Source organism: Anas platyrhynchos, chromosome 2, assembly GCF_047663525.1.
Source record: "Anas platyrhynchos isolate ZD024472 breed Pekin duck chromosome 2, IASCAAS_PekinDuck_T2T, whole genome shotgun sequence".
NCBI classification, from domain to species: Eukaryota; Metazoa; Chordata; class Aves; order Anseriformes; family Anatidae; genus Anas; species Anas platyrhynchos.
In genome coordinates this window covers 141135033-141156108 of record NC_092588.1, presented here as the reverse complement: position 1 = coordinate 141156108, position 21076 = coordinate 141135033, and the positions used below count along the sequence as shown (strand labels likewise).

Below are 21076 nucleotides of genomic sequence, written 5' to 3'. Positions count from 1 at the left end.
GTGAATGGCCTAATTTATTGTGAATGATATAAAGCATTCAGAGGTCTGGTCTCTATTGTGCAAGCCAGAGACCAGCTCTGTGCCAGAGACCGTAAAGAGAATCCCATAAAAGAACTGGTTACAAGCATTATGAAATTACAGAAGTACAGTAACAGGAACTTAATGTCTAACCATGGAGACACTTGGTTGCAAATATGCTTTTTAAAGGTTTAGCATAAACAAGACAGCACCCTGAAATCAGTAAAAATAATAAAGAAGTTAACTCCTGGGTAATCTGCACCTACCAGTAACCAAGAATGGCACAGCGACCATGTCAGGTAGACACAAAAGAAACTTCCTGTATGTAGGGGAGAGACTTTTTAAGCTGAAACAAAGTTAAAATAGAATTATCATGTTCTTCACTGCATCCCTTGGAAGCTTTTAGATGCCATTTTGCAATTTCAACAATATCAACTAAAGCATGAGAAACTATTAAGCTGTCATGGGTTGCTAGACCACTGAAACAATGCAACTGCAGACAAACAATTCCAGTGCATGCTGGTGCTCTGGTAACACTAAACAAACATCTAAAGGAAGAATCTCACACCTTGACTCATCTGCCTCCAAGTTTTTGCCCTAGCATTTCCCTTCACTGAGCTCCATCCCTTAGAGCTGAGCGAGGAGCTCAGACAGCGTGCAACCCCTGGCTTTTCAACAGCTGTTTCATTTACCTGCTCAAGGATAGTTAATGATGTTTATTAGCATGCTGACAGCTAATGTATTCATTGTTAATACCATTAGCAAAAATGGCAGCAGTGAGAAACTTCATAGTAACACAGGTAAAGCCAGAGAGACCATGCATCCAGAGACCAAACTTGAGTTGAGTGACACATACTCCTCAGCCTGATGCTATCAAACTAAGAAATGGCTTTATGTTTCTCTGCCTCCCAGCCTGAATTTTGAAGTTTGTTCCTCCTGCTTCAGAGTTTCAACAGCAGGCACATAAACAGTCCTCAGTAGCTTAGCAGCTAGGATACGAGGGTGCAGAAGACATGGGTTTAAATCCACCTAAGCTGAGGAATTGCTCTTTCCCACTTTCAAGCCAAGTGAACTAAACAATCATAGAATCATTAAGGTGGGAAAAGACCTCCAAGATCATCTGGCCCAACCATCCCCCTACTACCAATGTCACCCACAAACCACGTTCCTAAGCACCAGGTCCAACCTTTCTTTGAACACCCCCAGGGACAGTGACTCCACCACTTCCCTATGCAACCCATTCCAATGCCTGACTGCTCTTTCTGAGAGGAAATGGCAGACATTTTCACTACAGATTGTGCTGTCCAAACCACCAGTGCTAACTAGGAGCTGAAGAGTAGTAATTCCCTGAATCACCACTCCCATGACACCTGCTATTGACAAACTCCTAGTTTGAGGGCAGCCATATGCAAGGTAACTTGAACCACTGCTGAAAGTGCTTCCATGTAACCTGTTCGTCTTTCACCTAAAATGACCTGAGCTGCTTGTACTCAGGTCCCATGTTTCAAAGGAGCAGAAGTAATTCAGCAACTAAATATTGGCTTTTCCAGCTGCACAACACAAGGCGACAAAGCTTCAGGACCAAGTCCTGGTCTCAGTCTCCCATAACACTTTGCAAATGCTAGACTTTGGACTTGCACACCCATTGCTTGGCACTGCCCCACGTGTCTCAGTGCCCTGGAGACGGGATATCAAACACAACCCCACGCTGCACCTCCTGTGCCAAAAAGCAGCATTTTAGCTTGTCTCTGAGGCCCTGAACTTCCCTTACATACAAAGGGGACATCCCAAGCACTTTAGTGAAATAGCCAAGTTAGGGATTTTCTCCTGAAATCAAATTGCAAAACCTCCTGTTAGGTGACAAACAGCAAAGGCAAGATCAAACACAAAAGTACAAAACAATCACACAGGTTGGAGAAACCCAGCAAGATTTTTCCACTGTGAGTGGAGTGAAACAGCAGCACAGGCTGCCCTGAGGGGCTGTGTGGGCACCATCCTTGGAGATTTTCTGAACCCAGCCAGATCAAGCCCTGAGCAACCTGGTCTGACCTCACTGCTCCTGACGTGAGCAGGAGGTTGTGATAGGGACTCTTGAGGTCCCTTCCAGTCTGGTTTATCTCATGAGCCCTTACGATACACAACATCAAGGTCTGATAGCATGGCATGTTATTTTAGTCTCTGAAAAAAATGTTATGAAATTAAGTACAGATTAGTAAAAACTGGTTCCACAGATAAGACTTTGTATTTTATTTTCCACAGATAAGACTTTGTATTTTAATTTTGTTTAACCCCTCCCTCCCCCCCCCCCCTTTTTTTTTAAGTTCCAATTTGGCTCCAAATAATCGTTATTACTGGGAGGAGGTAATACAAACAATTATGGCAAGAGAATCAGCTGGATACAGTTGTTCTCCAGTATGATTTCTGAAGCAAAATGCTTCAAAGCAATTTTTATATAAAATACACTTTGTTTTCATCCAGATTTTGCATAGCATCAAATAAAATAATAAACTGTTCCTACTGGAAACCAACCAGATAATAGACCACAACTCTTTTCTTATTAAGAACAGAAAAAGATTTTTGTTTGCAAAAAATCACAAAAATATAGGCTAGATTTTATGATTTTGTGATAAACATTAACTTTGCTAAATAAAAAAAGACTGCATTCATTTCAAGCCCCATATTAGGGAAACAATGATGCCTTTTTATGGCTATCTATTACATACTAGCTGAATTTCAATAATCAATTGTAATTCAGCACCATATCATCTATTTATATCCGCTGTTCTCAGCCAACTGCAGATTACTCTTGAAAAGTTTGGCCAGGATTTCAGCAGAGTTGGCAAATGCAAGCTGGCAAGCTTTTAGCCAATTAAAGTATTTATAATGACTATATCACCACGTATGAGACTGTTAGAAATGTGACTGGACAAAGTACAAAAATCCTGTATTCATGCTTATAATATGTGACTCCACGCTCCCCTCCAATTTTGTTTTGCTGATACTGCAGTAGCCTACTAAAACTACATTGCCATTCTTTAGATTGAAGAGCTAATACTTCTTATACATCTATGTTCCAATTAATGGCTAATCCTGTTCCAACAAACTGTAGCACTGTTCATTAGAATAAAAGTTACGGCAGAAAGCATTTCCTCACCAGATGCATAGTAAATATTCGGCCAGAGTCTTAATTGCATACCCCATGACTAAGTAACAAACATATATAATCCATCCTTACGGATTTCAAAGTGAAGATGGGTAATTCCAAAAAACTTTCTCCAGCAAACATTTCCAAGCAACATCCATATATAGTCATAGCAATAAAGGATAAAAAATATTTCCTAACTGCAGAATTTAGACTCTTGCCAGACAGAATGCAGTTTCCAAGGAAGGACTCATCTTTACTAAAGCATTACTCAATCTTAACTGTATTGACAGTGCATGGTCTGTTTTATGTGGCCCCAAGAGAATCCCATAGTTTTATTTTCCCATTGCCATCCCAATATCCAAAAGCAACACAATGCTAACTCCAACAAGCTCATAGAAGCTGCCTCAGGATAACAGGATAACTTCTTCTTTTATTTTATATGCTAGTGCAAGTTCTTAAATCAACGTATAGTATTTCAATGATGAGAAAAAGATGACACTGCTACATTTCACTTTGAATAACCTTCCTATGTAAAAAAAAAAAAAAAAAAAAAAAAAAAAAAGTATGCATTTCAATTCTAAAACAATTAGTAAATGCCTAATTATAAGCAATCCTGCATATTACATTGTACGTTATACTTGAGTTACTCAGCAAGACTTCTCATGTAAGCAATATAGTTTCAATGAATTTCAAGGTAAGTACAGAATTAAATAGCAGTGTTAGTCATGCAGTAACTAATTTTACAACCTGCAGTGTTTTCTAAAATTCTATGAACACATCACAGATTGCAAATAAGTAAATACTTATTTTGTTCATTCCCCATCAGGTCTCCTCTGAGACTTGGGATTCTACCTAGAGAGAGTTCTGTGTGAGCTGCACATCCAGACATGAGAACAGAGGGGGGGGGGGGGGCACACAAAAGCGTGATCTGGGACTACCCTAACATTAAACTTGCAGAGAAAGGGAGAAGAATGGCTACATGTATGTTGAGATGTGTGTTGTCCAGAACCCCTAAATCAGGCAAAACTAAGTTACATTCCTCCAAAGTTAAGGCAACCTATACTCAGTAGGGCAAATGCACACTAAGAGAGCAATGCTTCATTTGCTTGCGGCATCACATCCCAAAAAGCAACAACAACAAAACAGATTGCATGTGCAAGCTCCTGGAACCCACAACTGCTTGCTGCAGCTCTTTCTTGCTACTCTTTTACAAAGAGGAGAGCCTTGTTATCTCACACTGCTCACCATACAACCTGGCACTGCAAGGGCTTCCTGCCCTGTCCTTGTAAAGAGAAATAAGCATGAGAACAAGAAGCATCGTACCCCTCTTTGGGGACACAGATCAAGAAAACTGAATGAAAGATGAGAGATAAGGAACAGCTAGGCAAGCTGAAGAGTAAAAATGTTGACCTGTGGAAGTCTGGGCAACACAGAGATCATATAGCATCATAACAACATGCAAAACACCAGAAGTTCAGAGATACTCAAAAGCCACCTGGACATGGTCCTGGGCTGCCTGCTGTGGGTGGCCCTGCTGGAGCAGATGCAAATCTGACCAGATGATCTCCAGAGGACCCTTACAACCTCAACACCTCTCTCAGCCAAACTCCCTGCTTCTAGAGGAAATCATTTTATGTCTCTCCAAGCTCCAAGAAGTAGCATAGAAGAGTAATAGGCTCCCCTGCATCTATCCCTCTCTCCACTGCATGGATGAAAACCAATTTAAGTCTATACTATGAAAAGCAAGCAAAAGTCTGCACTTTAAAAATGGGGCAGTTTGGGGCCTAGAGTAAAAAGATTAGGAGTACTACAGGAGGAAGGAAGAGATACAAGGAAAGGAACGATAAGGTTACAAATACAAAAGCTACAGTGTCTGGGGGGGGGGGAGGGGGTAAACAATCAGGGCCCACATTTTATTTATTTATTTATTTATTTTACAGACCTACCATTAAATTGCACAAAGTGTATCAAGCAATTCCTAGATATTCCAATAGGTCTGTGAAGCATTTCCCAAAAAGTTTTCAACAGAAATTTAAAGGAGGGTTTCTTCCTTTAGAAGAATGGAGAAGCTTCAGTAAAAGGCATAACAGATCATTTTAATATCCCCTTCAAAAAACAAGCCTTTATCATCACACAAACATTTACACTGCTCTGTCCCATTCCACTCTGTCCACAGCATGGAATCTGCTTCTCCTCCTGACATTGCACACAATCCTGGCACAAATAACATTACTACCCCCAAGATCTGGCAGCATACCTCAGTCTTAGCAATGAAAATCTCAGTATTTTCCTTGAATCTTTATATACATTTGGAATAAATTCATTTCATGCTGGCTTTGAAAACAACCATTCCATTATTTAATGAATTCTGAAGCAAAGCATCCAAGAATATAGCCAATTCCAGCTTATGTTAGGTGAAAAATGGAAGAAACCCTACTATTCAGCTGTCAAGAAAACATAATAGGAGCAGTTTCTCACATATAAACTATGTATACAAAGTTCCATACATCTTCAATGAATCCATATCACAAACTAAATGCTATGTAGACTTGCAGATAAACAATGTTAAGCATCTGTGCGAGTCTCCACTGGAAGAGTAGTGAACACATCTTTTTCATTCCAAAGGATTTGGATGTCTAGTATGACACATGAATGCTCCTATGCACCTCAGTATAATACATTCAAGCAAAAGCAATTTATTTTTTGAAGAATGAAAGATTCAATGATGCCTGCTGGAAAATGATGTTTTGAAAGAGGTCCAGAAACCCACATATTTGTAATGGACTGGGTAAACCTTCACCACCAGGTCAGCAATTTGTGTTCCAGCCAGGCTATTTATGAGGGAAAGCAGTTACCACCGATGGCTCTTTGAAAGCTCAATTCGACAAGCTCTGTATCATTGCCAGGGATCAAACATGCAGAGATACCAGGACAAACCAGCCACATGGACTACTTTAGCAGAAGAGCCCAGGACTGAGGTAGTGCACAAAATGAATCAGTCAATTACCAGAACTGGGCTGAGATAACTAAGCTGGGTTTGCAACACAATTCTTCTCTACTGGCTTGAGCTTATACACTACTACAATAAAGTCAGACAACCAGCATAAGAAAAGGTAAGAAAAAACAATCTCACATTCTGCATCAAATTGTTAACTCAGCACACTTTGATAGAAGTGATGAGTCAAACTGAACAAGTCCCCATTTTTTCCTCTCTCCCTGCCTGCCAGCATTACTTCCACCCCACTTTCCCATTTACTTCCTCATTAGCTTCCCCCTTCAGTTCATGTCCTCTGATTCTTGCTTTGCTGTGCTGTCCATTCTCAGTGCCATGTTTGCCACCCATAGCCTATTTTCTCCTCCTTGCTTTCTTCCCTGTTTGTGACAACATTTAGTAGTCCTCTGCAAACACTGGTTAATCCAGATAGCAATTGTAAAAATAAGCAAGTCTTATCTTTAAGACTTCAGTATCTATAAAACAGTCTGTAAGCACTTAGGTTTTCAGTACATTGCTAAATTTTTCCATACATATGTAAAAGTCAAGTCTTATAGGTATGCAATAGAATATCAAAAAAAAAAAAAAAAAAAAAAAAGTGAAGATTCAGCCATGGCTGAGAGCTAGAACAGGAACTAGAACTAAACATCCTAATTTTCAACTCAGTGAAAGATGAACTTCAAAATCATTAATAGTCTCCTTTTGCTTACAGCAGGAGGTCATGGCAAATGTCAAACACAAGAGAGCTGTTCAATTAAGGGCAACCTTACAAAATCCAAACTATTACCATCAGCAGCCTAGACGTCATCCTTGCCCCAGCAAAACCACCGCCCGGACAGAAGCAATTACACAAGTGTCCACACTTGAGCACTGCCAAACTGTAACCTTCAATAAAGAGAGATGAATGTACTCTCTCAAGAAACAATTCTGCTGTTCCGAAGTAGTGGCTTCCTTAGGAATTGGGGGGGCTAAGGAGGGAATAGAAAAAGGCAACTAAAGTTTTTCTACCTCTTCCAGTAGTCTAAACCAAACGCTACACGTACAGCTTAACAGCACAGCAATTTATCACAAAGCAATAAACAGGAGATTGCTGTTTCAAATAGAGAAATAGGTAGACAACAGTTAGCTATTCAGAGCATCTATCTGTTTTCAGGAAAGGAAAAAGATGACTGAATACAGAAGCAATGCTTTCTGGGATGGGGGGAAGAGTTATGTGGAAAAAAAAAAAAAAAAGTAACTAAATGCAGTAGTTTTCTTCAATGGCAGTTTTATTGTTGTACATTGAATGCTTTAGAAAACACAGCCGGTCTAAACTAGAGTAAATTTTCAAAACAGTTTTAGAATAATTCATCTGCAGCACAGGAGCAGAAAACAAACAAACAAAACCCCTCTGTATATAGTTCCAGGCACAGTAGCATTAAAAGCTCTCAGTACTAGACAACCTCCTCCAATTTTGCAATGATCTGTGGATAAAAGCTGCCCAAAACCCACAAGCCTGAACTATGACATTATGTAAAGTCTTCAGGCCTATGTACGTCAGTCAGAGCCCAGGGTCTGTACAATATGGGGTCAGAGCTGTTCTCTGGCTGCAGGAGTTGTGCTCTGTTAGCACTTAACCCTGCACAATATACGTAACACCAGGACCAACAACATGCATTGGACTTCCTGCATGCGTTACTTACGGTGTTATCAAAACCTACAGTAGGAATTTGAGATTAGGTTAAATTTCTCAGTAAACATACAGCTAAGGGAAAAAAAATAAAAAATAAAAAGGGAGTTGTTATATTTAGTCAGAGATCTTCTAGATCGGTCACTATATACAATTTTAATTCTTAGAGACAGGTGATACAGACTCCTGTGCACTGCATCCTCACTGCACTTTGCTTCACACGGTTCACAAGGTCAGAAGAAAAATAAATAAATAAACATGGTTTTCATTTTCAGTTTAAACTTGCAGAATGTCAGCTTATTAAGAGGTAAACTCGGGGAGTTTTAATGTTTGATATTATGCAATATTTTGCCCTAAACACACTGTCACTGTAAGAAGCAGCTACTGTCCACACAGCCCTCCTGAGCACCCCGAGAGCAGCTGGCGATTTCCCCAGGCGGTACGCACTGCTCATCTGCAGAGCTCCAAACAACTCTTTTGAAAATATCACGTCACAGAAAGTCCAAGGAAAATGAAAGTGAACGGCAACGACTGTTTTCCAACAGCATCGCGCGAAACGAAGCACTAAACACGATGTCTAAATATGCTGAGAAACTTACGTCACCGCAGCCACCAGCACTGCATGCAGCAGCTGAACTTTGCCAAACACCGAGAAGCCAAATTCTTAAAGTTAACACTAGTTTTAACTCCAGAAGCAGCAGAAAGTTGGCCCTGGGCTGCGAGCAGATCCTACCTGAGGGCAGAGCCACACGCCGAACACCCCTGAGCATCCCCCCTCTGTACTTGCGGGCAGAGCGGCGGCTCCGGGCTTGGGGACGCTTTTTTGGGGACGCTAATTTCTGCCCCTAGGGCTCAAAGGGAAAGCTTCCCACCGACATCTCACTCTCTTACATCATTTTCTGTATCCCCCCTCCAAAGAGCGCAGCAATTCCCTGATGGAAAGCTTCCGACATCAGTCCATACACGCGACACACCCCTCCTCCCGCAAATATTTTTTTGGGAAAAAAAAAAAAAAGTCATTTTTGCGGTACTCCGCGCTCACAAAGCACCAACTTCGCAAGTGGGACGTACCGGTAAGTTTCCTCCGCACGGGGCAGCCGGGCCAGCCGAAGGATGCTGCGCTACGGGACCCCCCCGCCCGGGCTGCCGGAGCCCCCCACGGCTCCCCGGAGACCACGGGGGGCCCCCTCCGCCCTCCCCAAGTTCACGGCCGGCCTCGGGCAGGTGGGAGGGTGGAAAGGGGGGCAGCCAGCCCAAGGTCACCCCAAGGCAAGGAGGGGCAAACTCGGGGTACCCCTCGCTCCCGCGGCGGGCTGCGGAGAGGCGGAGGCTGCGCGGAGCGGCGCGGAGCTGTCGGCTGCAGGGCGGGCTGCGTGCTTCCTCCTCCTCCTCCTCCACCTCCTCCTCCTCCTCCTTCTTCTCCTCCTCCTCTTCCTCCCCTTCCCCCCGCCGACTTTCAGTTCACCTGCAGGCAGCCCGGCTGCGGCGGGGCGGCTCCGCAGCTCTCCCCGGGACTGCAGTCACTGCGGCAGCGCCCTCCCCTCGCCGCCCCGCGGGGGGAGCCGCTCGTCCCGGCCGGGGGCTGCCCCCGGGCTGTAGGGAAGGGAGAAGGACCGAAGGACCGGAGGAGCGAAGGACGGAGCCCCCGGGTGCCCAGCACCCCCGGGCTCCTCTCCCAGCCTGCCTCCGCTGGGTTGGGATTGCCCCCGCGCTGCCAATCACCTCCCCGGTGAGGGGCTATAAATATTTATTAAGCACCCTAATGGCTGCATCAGCGGAGCACTTTTTTATTTCGTGTGTAGCGGGAGGAAGGTGGTTGGCTTGGCATCCCTGCTGCGGGGGGGTGCCCTAAGGGACCCCCGACCCTGCCCCGGCCCCTGGAGCCGTGCTGCCCCCTGTCAAGGCGGGTGGTGTCTGTCGGGAATACATCCCCATACAGCGAGGGAACTGCTGTTTTCTTCTGTGGGACCGTCACTCGGAGAAACCGAGGCTTTTATGCTCGGATCGAGCTGTGGAAAATATCTCCTGCGAGAATCTGAACGCGCAGGGAGCCCTGAAACAAGGAGCTGATCTTGGATGCAGTTGTCTGTGTAGTCCATCTAGAAAGTGAGGATGAGGCAGAAACTTTATACGACTGCATCTGTGTTTGAAAATAACTGTGAGTCTCAAAACAGACCCCCCAAAAGTGTATGAATAGAACATAGTAAATTCATCTCACTTGTTTTCCACTTAAAAAATGACTTGTGATGCTGGCTGGCACACAAGGAGCTCCCCAACCTTGCAGTAATTTCTTCTACAACTGCCATCTTTTTAAATTTTGGTTATATAAGAAATTTTAGAGGTAACAGTGAGAAACGTTGAGACTTAAAAACCTTGGCATGAGATTGCCTGGGTTTATTTTGAAAGGAGAGTGGGTTTAGGTTACAGGTGATGTTTAAGGTGGAATCAGCTAGAAACACAGTTTCTGTTTCTGCTTTTTTACACCTTGTGTTCCCAACCAGGGAAAGTGGTCAGTGTGAACTTTACCTTTTATCCTGAAGCAGATCACTTTGTCTGCATAGAAGAAAAAAAAAAAAAAAAAAAAAAAAAAAAAAAAGTGATGGAGTACAATAATCCCACTCCAACATGACCTAGAGCTGCAACAGAACATCATTAATGTATGATCTTCCAAACTTCATACTTGCTAATCTAAATAAATAACAAATTGGCAGTTTGCCCATCTCTCTGAGATTTTAGAGCAGATGCTTTAGAGGGAGATCCTATTACAAAGCCTTTGGTTTTGCTAAGTGTGATACTCTGCATCTCTGCCCATGGAAAGAGGGAGTGTTGTTATTCGTATTATAGCTGTGCACAGGGGCTGCAGATGAACCAGGACTCGGTTGGGCTTTCTGCTCACCAGACACATCGAGTGAGAATTCCTGTCTTGGAAATTTACAGATCTAAACAGATAAGACATGCAAGGGACAGCAGGGGAAACAGAAGCCCAGAGAAGTGAAATAATCTGCCCAAGACCATGCAGAAGGCCTGTAGCAGTGCTGGATGCAGAGCCGGTGTCTCTGATTCAGCAGCCTGTACAACAGTTGCAGTGATGCCAAGCATTGCCTCAAATGATGAACTGAGCACTGTCATGAAAATCAAATGCACAAAATGTGTTTTTAGTAAGAGTGTTTGTTGTCACGGTGCATTAATTTATTGAGGCTTTGTTCTGCTAAGCACTAGTAACAAAAGTTGTTTGATACAATTTCATGCTGGTGTCCTGAAGCCAAACTTTAGTCAGGTTATTTCAATGGAGTTCTGCTCTTTCTTGCAAAAGCTGCCCGTTCCTTGCTAAATTGCAAAATTAATGAATTCAGATTGGGTTTCCCAAGCATTAGTGCAAATTATTGCCCCTCCACTGAAGATACTCGTTAGAGGAATTGCTGGACGGTATTTGACTACACGTGCCAGAAATAAAAGTATGTACCTTTATGTACTGCATGCCTTTGTGTAAAATACAACAGCTACAGTAGTGGTAGCTTAATTCATGATCTGTTAACTGCATTTTTCCAGCTTTGAATTGTTCACTTAAAGTAATGGTAAGGACTTGCTTGTTGTCATTACTTGTGATGCCTCTTGGGCTGTAAGTTTCTCAGCAGTGTGCTTCTTTACAGTTAACAAGATGATCTTACAGGTCTTTTCCAAACTGAATGATTTTATAATATTAACAATATTGCTGGCATAAACCACAGGAAAAAAAAAATCTTTTTCTATTTATAAACTTTTCAGATGGCTTTATTCAAAGACAGCTGAAATGATCTCAGTCCAGCTGAGACCAAATCTGTACCACTTCTTTTCCAGAAAGGAATCAAGGAGGCTGTGAGAGACTGAAGGGAAGATGCTGAACTGCAGGCACCAATATATACACCCCCATGTGCCACAGAGGGTGCGGTGCTCTCATGAAGAAATGCTGCTGTCAAGATCCTGCTATTTAGGAGATTCCACTGTTTAGGATGCTGTTTAATTATCCAGAGAAGTCCTGGGTGCTTTCTGCTCTCAATGGCATCAGCAGAGTCAGGGTCTCCTGCTCTCTCACAGGATGCTTCCCAGGCCTTGTCACATGGGGACAAAAGGTCCCAGTTCTACACTGCACGGGACAAATGACCTCATTTTATAGAAACATCCCAGTGGTGTCCCTCAGGTTTAGTACAGGCACAAGAGTCTCTCTCTGTGGGACTAACAAACAGGTTCAAAACCTTATAAACGTGTACTTGCAACATCTTATTTACACCAGAGCTATACTGAAGAAAACCTTATCTGGGGTTAATTCAAACCTATTATTAATCAATTTAAGATAACCTTAAGAATGTATATATAAAGTCCTTTGCACAAGCAAAACTAAATTCTCACAGATTAGTACCTTACATTAAAACAGTGCATTTTCATCTGCAGACAAGGATTATTTTTTCAGGTACTCTACTGAAGTAAACACTAATCATTCCTATGGGCAGAAAAGGGCCTTAGAGATGCTAAAAGTACCACCTCCCCTGTTCAGTGGGATTTTTTCAAAAGGAATCTTTTTTCAACATTGTCTTCACCTAAGGGTAATTTTGTTAGGATAATTATAATATAATATCTAATACAATATATAATATAATATCTAAGGATAATATTGTTAATTATATATAATAATATATAATATATTATAGCATAATAATATATAATATGTATATTATCTAAGGATAATTTTGTTAGCTGTTATCTAGCAAGATACTGATATGCAGATATTCACAAATGGAAAGCAGAAAGCAAAGTGTTGAGTCAGCTGGACATGCTCCATTTTGAGACAATCAACATTTTTTAAATATTTGGTATTGTGATAGGATTCTTGTGACAATGTGCTACGCTTCACTGAATATGTCCCATTTATAAGAAAGTTCTCATTCTCAATTGCACCATGAAAAATGAAGGAAATTGTTGATGTGATCTCTATAAAACTTCTGCATTCACTGATTTTATTGCTCTATTGTCTTTCTGAGACAAACATGAGGTCACTAAGTTAGTGTTATGTCTGAGACTGTTGTTTTCCAAAACTCAAGTAGAGATGGGGCATATTAAAAAAAAGCAGGAAAACAAACTGCTCTGAAGTTTTATCACCTTACAAAAGGGAAGAAAAGTCTGATGTAATATTTTCATACTTTCCTTCTTCCTTCTGCTCCCTACCTTTTATTCTCCTAAAGAAGGAAATGTCTGGCTTTTGTGAATGGGGACAAGGTACACATTTGCTTGATCTCTGGGTCTGTGCAGTGATGTTCCTGCTGGGCAAGGAAATATTTTAAGATACCTGAATTGATTAAATACAGTATTGCAATGCTGCAGAATTACTTAGGGGAGAAAGGCGCAGCTCCCAGAAAGTGACGTTCACAGCAGCACAGAGCCACTGCAACAAACCCAAACCCCTGGGGAGGCTGCAGGCTTGCAGTTCAGGTTCAGAGCCAAATTCATTCCCCTTGCAACACGACCTGGCATCCACGTCAATGAGGAATTAATTTAGTCTTTTATATTTTCTGGGGCTATAGCATGCATTTGTTTTCATTTCTTTCTTGTGGGATGATCTTTAGACTTTATTTATTTATATTTTCCTGGATTTAATTCAGATCTCTGAGCAGGGAGCTCTGCAGAAAAACTGTCCTTCAGAAGTTTCTGCATTTAGGAAGAAAAGAATACTGCAAGAAACTTCCTCATCTTGGCAGCATTCTCACCCTCTTGCAGCACACAATCCTCCCTGAAAGCAGGGAATACACAGCAGGGGGAAAAAAATGTTTTGTTTTGTTTTTGTGTTTAGAAAATATTAAAACATACATACCAAACATTTATGTGTATTAAAACTTTAATAGGGTTTTGTAGTGCTATGTGTCAGAGCACTCAGGCAATTTCAGCAAGGTTTTAAACCAAGAGAGAGTTCTCAAACAATTAATTCCTACAATTCCTGTGAAAATCAGCTGCTTGAGTGTCCACACCTGGGACAAGACAGGTGGGATCTGGGCCATCTGACTCCATGCAGGAGTTCTGTGATGGCTTTTTCCTGAGCCATCGGGTTCCTATAAATTCTCTGTGAACTGATGGAAAGTGTGAGATCAAGTCTGCTGTAAGAGCCCAGATCTGGGTGTGTGAAGGAAGGGGCCCCCAGAGGGGACGCAGGTAGCATGCAGCTGGTGGGCCAGCAGCATATCTCCAGTTCCAGCACCGTTATCACCAATGCCTTTGGCTTGGGTGTTTGCAACAGAGTCCTTGTTCACCCTTGCAAATCTAATCCCAAATTTACACTTACTTTTTTTTTTTTTTTTCTCCTGAGAAAAAGTCATAGAAACATAGAGTGGCTTGGGTTGGAAGGAACTTCAAAGATCATCCAGTTCTGACCCCCTGCCACAGGTAAGGATGCCACCCACTAGATCAGGTTTCTCAGGGCCCAACTGGTCTTGAACACCTCCAGGGATGGGGCATTCACAACCTCTCTGGGCAAATTAAAGTCCGAAACTAAATATTTAATTTTAACTCCAAATATCTTTTCTGAGTCCCTCAAAGAACTGAAGGCTTCTTTTTGCCTTCCCCCATTGCAAGTATTGCCTTATTTTTGAGCCAAAAATTCACTTCTCTGCCCACTTTTGCACTGAAGTGGAGCAAGACATTTTCTTCCTTTCCTAGCAATTCATTTTACATTCATTTTACAGTTTAATTTAGTTGCATGTTTCCTATGCATTGGGGAAGAAGACTAGTTTTCTGATGCTGCAAGAACGTGATGACCTTGGAATCATCTGGTTTTGAACTGAAGAATATATTAGAAAATAAAAACCCAAATGAAAAAAAAAAAAAAAAAAAAAAAGCTTTTGGGTTTGAACTCTGTACTGGACTATATCCACTGAAATTACATTAAAATTCTGAAAGTCATAACATTTCAATAAAATGGAAATGAACAGTGACATACCAGCATTAACAGGAAGGCAAACCAAATATCCTCAGTTCTGTTCCCAGCTAAGGCAGTCCTTCTGCTGCTGAGCAGTAGGAGTTCGTAACGTGCAGCTAAGAGGAGAAGAGTAGTAAGAGGAGTATGTTGGACAACCACACAAACTTTTTTGTAGGGCACTGAAAGTTCCTGGTTATCAGTCTTCAAGGGGAAAGTGGGAGGAAGGGACAAATGCCGTGTCCTTGTCTTCGCTATTGGCACGTAGGCTCATTACATCCTGCTGAAGTACTGCCAACCATGGTTTTGCAGCAGCAATGGACCAGGAACTATTCTGCAGTGCAGGCAAATTGCCAGAAGGAAAAGAAAGTCTGTGTATACATACAATTGTTTCACATGTTTGTCGTTTATGTGCCTGTGACCAAGGAAGGAAGGACACCTAAACACTCAGTAGAGAATGAGGTTATGAAGAGCAATGCAAAAAGTGAAGCTCATCCTCTCCTCACCTCTACATCAAGGATAAAAAAAGTTCCAGAATTACCTAACATGTGAATGTGTATTTGTGCTGTCAAATTTTCTCCTGGAAAAAAGATCCATATCTTTTAACTATGTGTTTTTGTTTTATTTTTATTTTTTTCTTAACCATGGGTAACTTCCAGTGGGAAAATAAAATAACTTTTAACTCTTATTTTTAATGGCTTGATTTTAGAGGTGCTAAGTAAAGCTATGGATAGTTCTTAACACATTTTGAAGCCTATTAGAGCCTGAGCTGTAATAGAAATCCCACAGAGAGGATCCCACCGAGATTTAAGCCTCCAGTAGAACGGCTTCTGAATGGCGATAGAACAATTTCTTTGCAAAGATGAGCCAAGAAAACCAGAACTCCCCATTCTGGAAAACAGGTAACTGAGAAAATGTAACTAAAGTATTAAAATCTTGAACAGTCAGGAGCTAGTAAATAATAAAACATTATTTATTCTCCTTCATATCTTAAGATCACAGTTGAAATTATCTGATTTCAAGTTTAAAATAAAGAAATTGAAGCACCCAGTGAGACAACACCTGACTCAGCCTGAAATACAAACATTTTCAAAAATCAATTGGATGGATTTCTACAAGTAAAGTCCAAGAATATTGAACACAGTGCTGTGGATGCAGTATTTGGCACAGAAGTCCCTAATGACTGGCAGAAATCTTGCGAATTTTTGCTTATACTTAATTTCTCTGTAGTGATTTGCCACTGGTAACTGTTAGAGGAAGGATATGGAATGAAGTGGGACTTCAGTCTCATCCAGAATGGTTTCTCTTACTACACGATTGAGCAGTTTCCAACACCGTAAAAGCACCTGGGATAAAATACTAAAACCACAGTTGTCTTTTGGTCTTAGGAAAACCTATGACAGACCCAATGGGCATTAAAAGATGGGATTACGCCTTTCTTTATAGATTTATAGAGTATTCCAGCTTATCTTTAGAGTAACTGAACTAATGCTCTGTGCAACAAAATATATTAAGATGTGAAAGATTGTGAAACCAAGAAAGCAATACTTTGAGATTCCAAAAATAAACTCCACTAAATCTGGCTAATGGTATGAACTTCATTTTACATATTCAGTGGTGAACTACTGGTAAATATTTCAAGACATTTTATGAATACTGAAAGGACCTGTTTGCTTTATAGGGATCATTAATTCCCAGAGACTAAAAAAAACATGGAGTATGTCAAAACCACATGTGATTACTGTAGGAAATGAAGTACTAAAACTATTTTTCTACATCATCAACACACAAAGACAAGATGACATGCTGCCCTTTGAACAGTAACAGTGATGGCATAATTTGAAGCTAGAAAATGCAGACCACGTTCATAACAAATAGTAACTCACCAACATGGCTCAGCAACTTCTGAGTAGGATACATGTATATCTCTTAAACTGCACTCACCTGTGGAGCTGAAGGAGCAGCACAGTGTAGCAGTGCTTGTGCTCTAAAAACAATACTGTATTTTGTAGTGGTCTGCAGTTTGTATGGGTTCCTCATTTTTTAGTTCATAGAAATCAGTAAATGCAGCATTTCATCATGCCTGGAGACTGCATGGGTGTGATTGGTCACCCCCTGCCAGCAACGCAGCATGTAAAATAAAAAGGCAGCCAACAAACCAGTCATGAACATGCAACAAATGCCACGTTTTCCACCATTTCAGGACATAGAATAGCCACACTAAAACTCACTGCATGATTAAAATCTTACCTTGCCATTTCTCCAGCTGAAGGTTGCAGTGGCACACGGTGGCTGTCAGAAACCTTTCCCACCACCACCAACTCCAGCACTGTCAGGATCCCAGCTACCTTGCCACTGCTCCCACATCACCTGGAAAACCAAGTCTTTTTGCCAAGACTGTAAAATCTTCTGTCACTGGGACTAGCCCACAGTGCACACACATGTTTTTGTGGCAGAACTGCATACATGCCATCCTCTTTTTAAAATGTAGAGATTACTAGGTTTCTCAAGGCAAGCCCTGCTGACACACAAGCTGCTTTTTATCCATGCTTTAAGCCTTGTATTTGTTTTGCAATGCAATGATTGCTATGAAAAAAAAGAAATAATACCATGACCTAGACAGATATCATCTAAATACAAAGGACCTCAACCCTAAGGAAATCACAATGACATACCTGAGTGCTGGTAGCACTGAATTTTGTGCAGGCTTCCCAGGGGCAGCTAATGCAGAGACAGGTTTTGGCCACACCAGAAGACTGTGTTCAGTTATTTATTTCTGCTGGAGAGCAGGCTGAGATGGAAAATCTAAGAGGAAGATAAAGCCATTTGGAAAAAGTAAATAATGTTTTTAGTAAACAGGAAAGTGCTGTAACTCAGTGGTTTTAAGATGACTGACTTGTAATTTCACTCTTCCATTAGCAAGAACTTTTTAGAAGCATGCTTTTCTTCCTAGGTCTGTAGAGTTATTAGAATATACCAGAAACGTATGAAAGAATGGTGCACATAAGGAAATAAGAACAGCTAATGCAAAATATTGAATTAATATTTTATTACAGACAAAAGAGACTTTTTTAAGATGACGCAATCCAGTCAAGCACTCTTCTCAGCCTGAGAACACAATGTTGTCTTTCCTGTACCTGTTGCAGGGGCTGGCTTTAGCTGCACAGTCTTTGTTTTTAAATGTCAACATGGTGGCTGCCTAAATAAGAAAACAGACTGATCAGAGGCCAAATAAAAAATCAGAGGGGGAGAATATCTGAAATGTTTTTCTAAATTGTCTGCTTTACTTCAGGATTACTATTTTGATTACGCTCAAGGACTTGAAAAGCATGAAGCCAAAAGTATGGTGTGCTGCGTAAAAGGAAGAGCAAAGGCACAGCAATCACTCGTGTCCTCTGGGTGCAGGATGAAATTCGCTGTTACATGCATCAATCATCCTCTGCTGCAGGGCCTTCTGAGGGGTACTACATAGCTTAATACAAAGGAGAGAGAGACATAACTATTTGTCTACTTCTTTATGTTCTGTTGGCTTATGGAGTGGCTTGCGAAGGATAAAATTCACTTCAATGCCTCACTGTTTTGATTACAAACTCACCTTGCTGTCGTCTACAGCAGCACACTGCTTTTTAAAATCCTCTCCAGATGCAGATTGATATCCATCGCAATACCATGCATTGCAAATTCAGTCAAACATTCTTATGGGACTACTAAAAATCCTGCAGATATCACATTCCTTCAGAATTTTGGAACCTGCTAAATAACTTGGATGCTGTCACAGTGACTTTTCCCCTAAAATCACTTGTTCCACTATTGGAAGGAAGAAAAAACATAACATAATAGGAGGTGATATTGTTACCAAACACAAACAAATCAGAAAACCCTGCTGCTTCTCAGGTACCCAGGCCGAGGAGAACTGCCACTAAGGTGAGCATTTGTTCCAGTCGCAGATTCCCTCCAGATTCAGGTGCACAGGTCATCGCTCATGTCATGGCTAAACAAGACTTTCTCAGCAGGAACTTTTATAAATACAGACAGCTTTTGTTAAGGGTGAGAGGCAGGTTAGAAACAGAAAAACAATGGCTACATATGGGTGGTAAGTTCTACCAAAGTGAAAATGATCTAACAGATGTCATGTGTAAGAACTTTGGTACTGAAGCTGTAATTGCAATGGGCAATAAGATACCTGCACTTTTTCATTGCCATAATCACAAATTTTGGTGGAAACTAAAGCCCTGGCACATCTTTGTGTCATCAGGGGAACAGTGAGGCCAGGAAGGCTATTTCTTACTCCTTGGGGCATGCCACAACATGGAACCCAGCACTGAATGTTCTCCATCCCTGTGCATGGGACAGACACAGCACAAGCATGAGCTAACAAGTCCTCAAATGGAGGAGAAGTCCTAACATCTGAGACATTCCTGCTGAGCCATTCGCTTCAGTCAGACTTACCTGTCTCTGGTGTGAGATTTTCTTGCAGCTGCAAGGATGCCAAACAGCCTACAGGAAGAGCTAGAACTGAATATTCAAAGGATTTTGCTTTCTTTACCTGTGCAGCATGAGCAAAACAGCAATAAGAAATTGCAAAAGATGTATGTCTTTATCACACTTACCTCTGAAATTAAAAACCTATTTTAATTCACCTTTCTCCCAATGTTAAGAACAGAAAAAGACAAATTCTTCACAACGTTATAGTATTTCAGGAAATTTTACACATTTTGCTTTCATTTTAACTTTAAAACACAAGTTGTTGTATTTTGCCAATTTTTGTCCCTTTAATTCACCCATTCTCTGTCCTTACTTGTTAACTTCTCTCCATGTAATTTTTGTTTATATAGCATCCTGTGGATTAAAATATAGAACAGGCAGAACCAATACATGTGGATTTACTCTAAACTTCATGTCTGCTCAGCTTTCCTTAATAAGCTTCAGTCTAGTTTCTCCATTTTGTTATACCAGTAGATTCATACATTTGAAATACAGAATTTAAAGCTCATAGAGAAATCATTCATCCAAATTTCATTTTAGGAGAATACTCAGCAGTTATTGGAGATGCTGGAAATGAAACTTGAGCTTATAACATTAAAAATAAGGAATAGTTATTCCAACCTTGACTTTTATTAAAGATGTGTGAGTTTTTAGCTGTCTTTTTCTTTTGTATAAAATAACAAAATGTAGTTATTCCTGCTATACATATGTTCCCGTTCTTCTTGTTTAGTTAGGGTATTGAGGCCAATCAGCATTTGAAACCAGATCTCCTAGGCTCCTGTAAGTACCAGAAATCCCATTTGTTGTTTCATCATCTCTGGTTTAAATCCTGACAGTCTCTCTAAGATACCAGCCAACGTTATGTGTGCTGGTATCTTTTCTATGTTGGATGGTGTTCCTAACATGACAGATGAACTGTTTTTTCACAGGTTTTTCAAAGGAACTTTTAGTCAGTAAAGCTTCTCTGAAACTACTGGCTTGGAATGTATTTGAGCCAATTAAATAAAGGCTGAATGTCATTGCTGACTCTTTTACCCATCCAGTTTTTTCTGTAATCAGATTATCCAATTTTATACAGTTTCTGCACTGGCCAGTTTCAGGTTTGAATTCACAGAGAGAAATGAAGGGATTTTATTATTAATAATAATAATAATTTCCAGACGTACAAAATATTAATATCTTCAGAATGTATCACACAAAGAGTAAAAAGATTTATACAAGGATAGTGCTAAGATGAATACCACCCCTGAGATGTGCCAGTGTTTATTAATAATAGGCTAGTTTCAAGCACTGAATATATTTTCAGGTGACAGAAAGTGCCTCAGCTGAAGACTGCTGTGGTGCAGAGCAACCTACGCCTGGCAGCCTGTTGTCAGAGAAGGTGAAAAAATGGATAGGGCTGGTTAGATAAGGCACCTCTCCACGACTGTCAGGAGAGGCACTAATTCACCATTTCCAAATTACTTGCAGATTCCATTAGCTTAGTCCGTTATTTCCAATGTGGATTATCAATTTGACTGAATTTGAAGATAATGAAGCCTCATTTTTTTTTTAAGTGCCAGGCACCCAAAGCATTATTTGAAATCAATGGGTTATGGGAGTATGCCTTAGTACCTATGAAAATTAAGTCCAAAATAAATTGCACATGTAAAAACAGCAGCAAATAATTAGTTTGAGCCTGTTTTCAGTGAAGCCAATGACTACAGTTTTATTGATGTTATTGGGCATGAATCAAGCTCCGTATCATGAGCATATCCAGCAATTTAAAAAAAAATGGGCAATTTCCACAAGACTCTGAATCTCATTTAAGGATGCCCTGCAATACATTCT

At 40.9% G+C, this 21076-nt stretch overlaps 1 protein-coding gene across 2 annotated transcripts in view; it reads right to left on the bottom strand.

The window, feature by feature from the left end:
* The window catches only part of KIAA1217 (KIAA1217 ortholog), a 370266-nt gene extending 361045 nt beyond the window's left edge, over positions 1–9221 (bottom strand). For both annotated transcript variants that reach the window (XM_038174595.2, XM_038174602.2), the window contains exon 1: positions 8896–9221. The gene's annotated coding sequence lies outside the window, so the exon portion shown is untranslated. The remainder of the gene's footprint in view (positions 1–8895) is intronic.
* Between the last annotated feature and the right edge of the window lie 11855 nt (positions 9222–21076).